General features: G+C 39.1%; 1 non-coding gene across 1 annotated transcript; it reads left to right on the top strand.

Moving 5' to 3' along the window:
* Nucleotides 1-4,104: 4,104 nt before the first annotated feature.
* Nucleotides 4,105-4,212, top strand: LOC127745242 (small nucleolar RNA R71). Its single transcript, XR_008006439.1, has one exon. It is a non-coding gene; the product is annotated as a small nucleolar RNA R71 (small nucleolar RNA).
* The last annotated feature ends 1,865 nt before the right edge of the window (nucleotides 4,213-6,077 follow it).

The raw sequence follows: 6,077 nt of genomic DNA, 5'->3' as shown, positions 1-6,077 counted from the left end.
TTGTGAATTTTACATGATTTCATGAGGATTTTGCATGAGTTTAATAACAAATTGTATGTTGCATTACCCATGACTTGGACTAGAACTTTGATGCACTCTATTGCTTGATTTCAGGACCAAAGGAAGCAAGGAAGAACCACTTAGCAATCACGTTAATCTAATTAACGTTACCACTAATGTGGAATGGGAGGTAACTTGCAAAGTTAATGAGAAAAGTGATTGCCAATAATGCTCTCAAAGCCATCATTGCCCACATTAAGAGTCACGTTAACTAAGTTAACGTGAACTCTAACGTGAAGAAGGGACTTTGAGCCAACATTACTGACACTTAACATTATCACTAACGTTGGCCAATGATCATAAGTGGCTACGTTAGAGTCCACGTTAACTTAGTTAACGTGGCTTCTAACGATAAAAGGGGGAAGGAAGCCAATGTTAGTGACACTCAACATTGTCACTAACGTTGGCCTAAGGTGCAATATACCACGTTAACTCCCACGTTAACTTGGTTAACGTGGGAGCTAACGTAAGAGTCAAGGGTGGTCGACAACGTTAGTGACACCCAACATTGTCACTAACGTTGGAAGCAACCGCAAAACCCCAAGGAGCCACGTTAACTTCCACGTTAACTTAGTTAACGTGGAAAGCTAATGTTGATTTGTGAAAGACGAGCCAACGTTAGTGACACTCAACATTGTCACTAACGTTGGGGATGGCTAAGAATGGCCACGTTAGAAGCCACGTTAACCTAGTTAACGTGGACTCTAACGTGAGACATAGGGGCACATTGGAACGTAGTGACAATATTGAGTGTCACTAACGTTCTCGAAGGTGGGCAAGGCCACGTTAGAAGCCACGTTAACCTAGTTAACATGGGCTCTAACGTGAGGCAAAGGGGTACATTGGAACGTTAGTGACAATGTTGAGTGTCACTAACGCTCTCAAACTCATACTTTCACTAAAACGTTAACACCCCTAACGTCCTGAGCTAAAGTCTCTGCCCACTTCACACTTTCTCTCTGCAAGTAAAACCAAGCCCAAATGAAGAAGAGAACTGCTTCAAACTCAAGATCCAAAGGCCCAAGACTTGAAGAGCCAACTAGAAGCTGAGAAGAGTAGTATATATAGGAGTAGCTTTGAATTATTTAGGAGTGCTGGAAAGTTGGGAAAATAGCACTACTCTCTGTATTTACTCTGCTCGGAAAAGAGGCACTACTCTCTGTATTTACTCTGCTCTTCTAGTTCCATGATGTATTCTCCATCTTTGTTTTTATTTTCTAGAGCTATGAACAACTAAACCCCTTTCATTGGGTTAGGGAGCTCTGTTGTAAGTTGATGGATCAATACTAGTTTTCATTATTCTTCTTCTATCTTTTCTCTTGATTTTACTTGAAAGCTTTCGATCTTCATCTTATTGGGTAGTTATCTTGGAAAAGAAACTATTCAAACTTGGATCTCTTCTGAGCCTTGAAAGAGGAATGAAGAGATCAAGCTAGAAATGCTTTCTCATGCTGGACCAAATTGGGTTTGGATGGATATGTGACTATAATCCTATCAATACTTGATTTGGGAAATGCATGTAGTATAATCAGTGACCACACTTCATCTCTTCTCATGAGCAATTGACCAAGCAATTGGCTATTGATCAAGATTTGAGAGATTGAATTGCAAGAAATTGTAATTCAATCAATTAAGATTGCCAAGGAGATCAATGAGTGCATTGATTGAGGAAGAGATGAAAATGGACTTGATCCGGAGAATTGCAACATCTCCTGCGCCCAATGAACTCCCCAATTCTGATCTCACCCATTCTCTTTAATTTCTGCATTTACTTTCATGAGCAAACACCCCATTCCCATTTACAATTCTGCAATTTACTTTCAGTCATTTACTTTCAGCCCTTTAATTCTAGCATTTACTTTTTCTGTTATTTACATTCCAGCCATTTTATTTTCTGCAAATCTCAACCCAAATTCTGAATTCGCTCAACTAGAACATTCTTCTAATTAAAGTTGCTTGATCAATCAATCCCCTTGGCCGAAAAACAAAGCCACCTCCACCTCCATTTTATTTTTGTGAAAATGAAGAAGTGAAGATGGGTTTATATAGGGGTGGAGTGGGGGGTAGGGTTCGGCCAATATGGGTGGGTTTGGGAGGGAAATTGGTTTGAATTTGAATGCTGAGGTAGGTGGGGTTTTATGAAGGATGGATGTGAGTGGTGAAGAGAATGGTGGGATTTGATAGGTGAGGGGTTTTTGGGAAAGAGGTGTTGAGGTGATTGGTGAATGGGTGAAAAAGAGAGAGTGGTGGGGTAGGTGGGGATCCTGTGGGATCCACAGATCCTGAGGTGTCAAGGATAATTCATCCCTGCATAAAGTGGCGAGCAAAAATGCTCCTTCTGCCAATCCTGGCGTTAAACGCCGGGCTGGTGCCCATTTCTGGCGTTTAACGCCAGCTTCTTGCCCATTCCTAGCGTTAAACGCCCGTCTGGTGCCTCTTTCTAGCGTTAAACGCCCAGAATGGTGCCAGACTGGGCGTTAAACGCCCATTTTGCTATCTTCACTGGCGTTTAAACGCCAGCAAATTTTCCTCCAGGGTGTGCAATTTTTCTTTCTGTTTTTCATTTTGTTTTTGCTTTTTCAATTGATTTTGTGACTTTCCATGATCGTCAACCTATGGAAAACATAAAATAACAATGGAAAATAGATAAATATAATATTGGGTTGCCTCCCAACAAGCGCTTCTTTAATGTCAGTAGCTTGACAGTGGGCTCCCATGGAGCCTTACAGATACTCAGAGCAATGTTGGAACCTCCAAACACCAAACTTAGAGTTTGAATGTGGGGGTTCAACACCAAACTTAGAATTTGGTTGTGGCCTCCCAACACCAAACTTAAAGTTTGACTTGGGGGCTCTGTTTGACTCTGTTTTGAGAGAAGCTCTTCATGCTTCCTCTCCATGGTTACAGAGGGATATCCTTGAGCTTTAAACATAAAGGATTCTTCATTCACTTGAATGATCAATTCTCCTCTGTCAACATCAATCACAGCCTTTGCTGTGGCTAGGAAGGGTCTGCCAAGGATGATGGATTCATCCATGCACTTCCAAGTCTCTAGGACTATGAAATCAGCAGGGATGTAATGGTCTTCAATCTTTACCAGAACATCCTCTACAAGTCCATAAGCCTGTTTTCTTGAATTGTCTGCCATCTCTAGTGAGATTCTTGCAGCTTGTACCTCAAAAATCCATAGCTTCTCCATTACAGAGAGAGGCATAAGGTTTATGCTTGACCCTAGGTCACACAGGGCCTTCTCAAAGGTCATGGTGCCTATGGTACAAGGTATTGAGAACTTCCCAGTTCTTTGGTGAGCAAAGGAGGTTCGTCCTCCCAAGTCTCATTACCAAATAACTTGTCATTTAGCTTCATGATTGCTCCAAAGGTACTTAGCAACTTGCTCTTCAGTGACACATTCATCCTCTTCAGAGGGAGAATACTCATCAGAGCTCATGAATGGCAGAAGTAAATCCAATGGAACCTCTATGGTCTCAGTGTGAGCCTCAAATTCCCATGGTTCCTCATTAGGGAACTCATTGGAGGCCAGTGGACGTCCATTAAGGTCTTCCTCAGTGGCACTCACTGCCTCTTTCTCCTATCCAAATTCGGCCATGTTGATGGCCTTACACTCTCCTTTTGGATTTTCTTCTGTATTGCTTGGAAGAGTGCTAGGAGGGAGTTCAGTAATTTTCTTGCTCAGCTGACCCACTTGTGCCTCCAAATTTCTAATGGAGGACCTTGTTTCAGTCATGAAACTTTGAGTGGTTTTGATTAGATCAGAGACCATGGTTGCTAAGTCAGAGTGGCTCTGCTTAGAATTCTCTATCTGTTGCTGAGAAGATGATGGAAATTCTTCTGATTCGTCCCATTGTTCACAGGATTCCTTTCAGAAGTGTACATGAATTGGTTATTTGCAACCATTTCAATGAGTTCTTGAGCTTCTGCAGGTGTCTTCTTCAAGTGAAGAGATCCTCCAGCAGAGCTGTCCAATGACATCTTGGACAGTTCAGACAGACCATCATAGAAAATACCTATGATGCTCCATTTGGAAAGCATGTCAGAAGGACACTTTCTGATCAATTGTTTGTATCTTTCCCAAGCTTCATAGAGGGATTCACCTTCCTTCTGTCTGAAGGTTTGGACTTCCACTCTAAGCTTACTCAATTTTTGAGGTGGAAAGAACTTTGCCAAGAAGGCATTGACTAGCTTACCATATCCTAGCTCTGTCTCTTACAGCAAAAGGGAATAGCATAAGTCTGTAGACCTCAAGGTCAACCCCATTGGTCTTGATAGTGTCACAGATTTGCAAGAACTCAGCTAAAAACTGATGAGGATCTTCCAATGGAAGTCCATGAAACTTGCAATTCTGTTACATTAGAGAAACTAATTGAGGCTTAAACTCAAAGTGTTTGCTTCAATGGCAGGGATAGAGATGCTTCTCCCATAGAAGTCGAGAGTAGGTGCAGTAAAGTCACCCAGCACCTTCCTTGCATTGTCTGCATTGTTGTTGTTTTCAGCTGCCATGTCTTCTTCTTGTTTGAAGATTTCTATTAGGTCCTCTACAGAGAGTAGTGCTTTAGCTTCTCTTAGCTTTCGCTTCAAGGTCCTTTCAGGTTCAGGGTCAGCCTCAACAAGAATGCTTTTGTCTTTGCTCCTGCTTATATGAAAGAGAATAGAACAAGAAAATATGGAATCCTCTATGTCACAATATAGAGATTCCTTGAGGTGTCAGAGGAAAAGAAGAATAGAAGGAGGAGGTAGAAGAAGAATTCGAACTTATCAAGAGAGATGGAGTTCGAATTGTTGATAGTGGAGGAGTGTTAGTCCATAAATGGAAGGATGTGAGAAGAGGGGAAGAATTTTCGAAAATAAAGTAAAATATTTTAAAATAATTAAAAGAAATTTTAAAAAATTGATGAATGATTTTCGAAAACTAAGATTGGGAAAGAAATAAATTGATTTTTGAAAAAGATTTTGAAATTAGAAATAAAAAAGATATGATTGCAAACTATTTTGAAAAATATGTGATTAAAAAGATATGATTGAAAAACAATTTAAAAAGATTTGATTTTTAAAATTAATGACTTGGCTAACAAGAAATTTAAAAGATATGATTCAGACATTAAACCTTTCTCAACAGAAAAGGCAACACACTTGAAATGTTGAATCAAATCATTAATTGTTAGCAAGTATTTTTGAAAATGGAAAGAAATTGATTTTGAAAATATATGATTGAAAAGATATGATTTGAAAAAGATTTGATTTTGAAAAATTATGAAAACTTGAAAAAAATTTGAATTAAAAACAAAATCTTCCCTCTTGTGCCATCATGGCGTTAAACGCCCAGAATGGTATCCATTCTGGCGTTTAAAGCCCAAAACTCTACCCGTTTGGGCGTTAAACGCCCAGCCAGGCACCCTGGCTGGCGTTTAAATGCCAGTTTTCCTTCCTCACTGGGCGTTTTGAATGCCCAGCTTTTTCTGTGTAATTTCTCTGCTGAATGTTCTGAATCTTCAGTTCTCTGTATTATTGACTTGAAAAGACACAAATTAAAAATTTTTTTTGGATTTTTAATAATGAGGAATAATCAAAATGAAACTAAGATCAAATAAACAATGCATGCAAGACACAAACTTAGAAGTTTGTATACTATTGACACTAACAAATTGAGAATGCATATGAGAAACAACAAAACACTCAAGACAAGAGAATTTAAAGATCAGAGCAAGTAAATCATCAAGAACAACTTGAAGATCAATGAAGACACATGAATGAATTCGAAAAATGTTGCAAGAAGAATAGAAACATGCAATTGACACCAAACTTAAAATGAGACACTAGACTCAACAAGAAATAGAAAATATTTTCGGTTTTTATGATTTTGTAATTTTTTTGGATTTTTTGAAAATTAAGTGGAAAAGGAAAATAAAGATATCAAAATTCTTAATGAGAATTCCAGGAATCATGCAATGTTAGTCTAAAGCTTTAGTCTAAAAAAATTAGACATGGCTAGCCAAGCTTCA

Source organism: Arachis duranensis, chromosome 2 (genome assembly GCF_000817695.3).
Source record: "Arachis duranensis cultivar V14167 chromosome 2, aradu.V14167.gnm2.J7QH, whole genome shotgun sequence".
Lineage (NCBI taxonomy): Eukaryota > Viridiplantae > Streptophyta > Magnoliopsida > Fabales > Fabaceae > Arachis > Arachis duranensis.
Note: the sequence above shows the minus strand (reverse complement) of the source record. Positions and strands in the feature narration are given on the sequence as shown.